Genomic DNA, 4,610 nt, shown 5'->3' on the forward strand with positions numbered 1-4,610 from the left:
TAATGCCACTCAACTTTAAAGAGCAATGTGCATCAGTCTTACAGAAAGCAGGGGAAAGAAGAAGAGCATTTAAGATTTTAAACCCACCTTCCTGCTTCACTAGAGTGACAGAAGCAGGGGCGTGGGCTTCGCTTCCTGAAAACACAAAGAAACTGTGCTTTGCCTGTTCAGCCTTCGCTGTTACGGAATTAACACAACTGTGTTTCCGGAACACCAGTAAAATGGAATGTTCTCCTAAAGGCAGAAAGAAATTTCCTTCTACTTATAAAAAGATAAATAAATAAAGAAAAAGAAAGAAAAAAGAAATCTGGCCACCTAACTAGGCCATGCCTCACAGTGGAATCAAGTCAGAAAAAAATCCACAGAGCACTCCTGTTGCAGGCTCTGCCTTCAGCCCCAGCACAGCTGCAGGAGTAATAAGTTTTGTGATTTTGAAGAGGCTTGTGGTTAACCTCACAGCATGGAACGAATTATCTACATTTCTATCCTTCATTAAAACACCCTTCCTTGAAAAGCCTTCGATGAAATCAGAACCTGGACAGCCGCAGGTCAACTGGAGAAGTGACCATTCTCATACCAGAGGAGCAGGGTCGCTCACTCATGTACCAGAGGAGCAGGGGCCACTAACATTCCTCCCATTAGATCCCTTAATTACAACAAAATGCAGACATTGACTCCCCAAAGCTTTATGCTGAGGTTATTGTTAAAGTTGATATCACATACAAAGTCAAGAATACCTGAAAGGTTTCAATTTCATCTGGGCCTTCCCTGTGTGTGTGTGTGTGTGTGTGTGTGTGTGTGTGTGTGTCAAAGATAAACAGCATCAATACTTGAACACAAAACGCTGGCCTTGCATGAAACAGAGAGCTTACGTTTAACTGTTCTTTACTCAGAGTGAGGAAGCATACTCCTTTGAAGATAATTAAAAATTCTTTAACTCCTAACCAAGCTCACTAAAGATGCAGTCCCCTGGGTGTGCCTAAGACTGAGAGGGCAAGGAGAATGTCACTCTAAATGACTGGCAGCATCCACTCTACGTTTTCTGTCCTGGGTACCTGCGGATTATTCCTCTCCAAACCCCTCCCTTTTTACATCTCATTCTTATACACTGGGTGAAAAGAAAGACATCCAGGCAAAGAGAATTTTCCACTTTTAAAAGATACACATCCTCACTCTGTAGCATATCATCCATAAAGACCTCTAAATTGGAATAGCTGCTGGAGTACACCGGTTAGACCTGGGCTGGAGACTGTAGCTAAACATTGCCACCTTCCAATAGCTGCTTCAGAGAAAAAGGACCATTTAGCAGGTAACAAAAACAACAGCCCTTCTACCTGACTGAAAGTAGACACTGAACATCCCACTGCATGGAAACATGTGCTAAGCTTTAATCCCTGTGTAACCACTCACAGATACCGCACCTGGGCTTGAGAAATGGCTCAGCAGTTAGAGTATTCTGTTCCTTCAGAGGGCCTGAGCTCATTTCCCAGCACCCACACCATGCAGCTCACACTTACCTGTGACTCTAGCTAGGGAGATTTGATGCCCTCTCTGGCCTCTGTGGGCACGTGCATGCATGTGTTCAAGCACACGTACACACAAGGAATACTAACACTACAGTATAATCATTGCATTGATTCACAACACAATATGAGAGGAAACTAATAGTTACACAAACATCTATATATTTTGGATACTTAACATATTTCAATTTCACTTCAAGGAAGATGCATGTAACCTAGTTTATTTCCTCAAAAATACAGCATTATCCATGTGTGTGAGTGTGTGTCCATGGTCCTGTGTGCGTGAATGTATATACATTCATGTGTGTGTACAGCAGAGGTAGTTATTAGGTGTCTTTTTCAATCACTCTTCACCTTATATTTTGAGTCAGGGTCTCTCACTGATTTTGATGGATTGGCTGTGCATAGAGCTCCAGGGATTCCCCAGCCTCCACACCCAGCTTTTTAGGTGGGGGCTGGGGATCCGAGTCAGGTCCCAATGCATTTTGCAGCGACTGTATCTGCTGAGATTCTCAGTCTCACAAGCATTTTTTTTCAAGTACCTATTGTTATTAATAGAAAACTCTATCCAATTTACATAAATGGTACTAACAAGAAATGTTCTTCAACTTTAAATGATTCATTACTTTGAGCAATTGTGTAGATACACATGCCAGAAATAATTATTACCATGCCAAACCACATATCAAAATCAGGTGTTTATTTTTAACTTCATATATACAACACGTTGAGAGTTTTTTTGTCATGACTATATTTTTGAAAGATGTATTATTATAATATTTATGATGAAATTTTAAGTCATTAAATGCAAATTTTTCTTGTTCTGTTGCAGTTTCTACAGCTGTTTTCTGAGGTGTAGCTGGATGGAAGGAAAATGGTGCCTCTTAGGGATTAGCAGCAAGGACAGTGTCGACTCAGTTAGTGCCAGGTGCTGGAAGAATGTCTACCTGGAGATGGAGAGTCAATCTGTGTCACAAACTGTTTTTTTTCCAGATTTTAAACTCTCTGGACTAGACTCCGATAAACCACAAAACCTAAAGAGAGTCCCAGAATCTTTGCTTCTTGGTAATGGGAGGAGACTTGGCTAAAGATAACTGTGGCTTCACTTCATTCTCCTGGTTGACAGGAATTTTTTGTCAGTGGTCTGTGATAACACTTGATCAGAGTTCTGTAGGGCAGACTCTCCCCAGGCCTGGGGTCCAGAGTCATCTATATTAATAACAGTTGATGGAGAAGATACACCTTTCTTTCCTAAGATTTCTTTTTAAATGATAGAAAATGAGTAAGAGGAAGAGGAAGGGGAAAGAGATCAGGCTTAAGCAACTGGAGTCATTCCTACAAGAGTCCTAGCAGCAGCAACAAAGTGACAAGGTATGAGTCCAGCGACTAGAAGTGAAGCCTCATGCTTTGGAAGTGCCTGATAAGCATTCCATGGCCTTCGTTATAGACCTGAAAAGAACTGAAGGAGTGAGTATGTTGGTGCAGAAGACCCTGGGGAAACTTCGCCTGAAGAAATTGGTCAGTGGTGTCTTTGTCAGTGTCACCCCTCAGAGTGTAAAGATACTGTACACAGTGAAATCTTAAGTGACCTGGGGATTTCCAAATCCTTAGTCTGTCTGGGAACTCATCTTGAAACACGGACAAACAAAGATTAAGGATAAGACTGTCCCTCTGACAGACAACACAGTGACTGAGGAGCACCTGGAGAGATTTGGTGTCATTTGCCTGGAAGACCCTATCCATGAAACTGCCTTCCCAGCGAAGCATTTCCAGAAGATCTCTTCACTCCTGTGCCCTTCCCATCTCTCTGTGGCCTGTCAAGAATAGAGTGGGGTTCCTCAAGGAGATGGGCTCACTTGGCTACCAGGGTGAGCGCATCAATCAACTCATCCGTCAGCTGAACTAGAGAAGGACCACGATTTCCAAAGTGTTTTTGTTGTTAAAATTGTCAAGCATCTTCACAGAAGATTATTTTCTGCCCTCAAAAACTGGAGGAAGGGGTCAGGAGAAAGACAACAGGGTATGGGCATTGCAAACATATCCACACAGCCCAGTTCTATGGAAAAGGACTGTCAATCTCCACATTGGCTGCCCCTGTCTCTGAAACCAACGCAGGCCGAGGGAAAGAGTTACCTGGCTTCATCCCACCTTCGTCTTGGTGTTTAATGTTGGGAGGGCAAATAGCCCAAATATCCCATCCCTCCAACACTCTTAAAACAATGGACCAGGTCGAGGGGCACACCTGAATCCAGAAGAAAGGGGTCTTGCTTTTCACTTTCTATAGTGCTGGCTATCCTTAAACTTCACAGCAATCTTCCCCCCTCATCCTCCCAGGTGCTGAGATTATAGGTACGCATCCCCATCCTGGGGGCTTGTTCCTCAGACAGGAAATGCAGTTAGAAAGGCGACAAAGGCAGTGTTTAGTCCTATGCTGTGAGACTAGGTTACAACTTGGGTGTCGGCTTTGGAACGTTCATGTCCCTGAGTCAGCGTGGTGGTATTTGTGCCCTGACCTGGGGACCGTTCCTTTCCTATAGCTCAGGATTTAAGATGGGGGATCCCTATGCTAGGAAAACAGACACCTATCCATACATATGCTTTGCTTGGAACTCCATGGCGGTGATACACACCCCTCTGGCACCCGAACATCTGATGTGAGGACAGCCCTGCTTTTAGGAGCATTGGTCGGTTAAACTAGTCTCCTTCAGTGCTGGAAGAGGAGACTGAAGCTTAGCTGCCCACTTGGTTGTTTTCTGCTAAGAACTTGTGACTGGCTGGGCCTGTTGGCGCACGCCTTTGATTCCAGCACTTGGGAGGCAGAGGCAGGCAGATGTGAGTTCAGAGCTGCAGGACACCCAGGCCTACACCCAGAAACTATTAAAAGAATGTAGTGATGGACTGTGTCTGCTAAACATCATGTACCCCAGGGAATGCCCACTAAATTTCACTCTGGGCTTCAGGGAAATTCCCCTATGTGCCCTCTCCTTAGATCAAGCACCAGGAGTCCACATTCTTAACTATTGAGATTTTTGTTTCCTTTGAGCTATTGTTTGCCTAGGTATCATTGAGCCCTTCGAAACATCTCTG

General features: G+C 43.9%; 1 pseudogene; it reads left to right on the forward strand.

Annotated features, from left to right (window-relative positions):
- The first annotated feature begins 2,801 nt into the window (after positions 1-2,801).
- LOC110566625 (ribosomal protein uL30-like) lies at positions 2,802-3,429 on the forward strand (annotated as a pseudogene).
- Positions 3,430-4,610: the final 1,181 nt, after the last annotated feature.

This window comes from Meriones unguiculatus, chromosome 2 (genome assembly GCF_030254825.1).
Source record: "Meriones unguiculatus strain TT.TT164.6M chromosome 2, Bangor_MerUng_6.1, whole genome shotgun sequence".
Lineage (NCBI taxonomy): Eukaryota > Metazoa > Chordata > Mammalia > Rodentia > Muridae > Meriones > Meriones unguiculatus.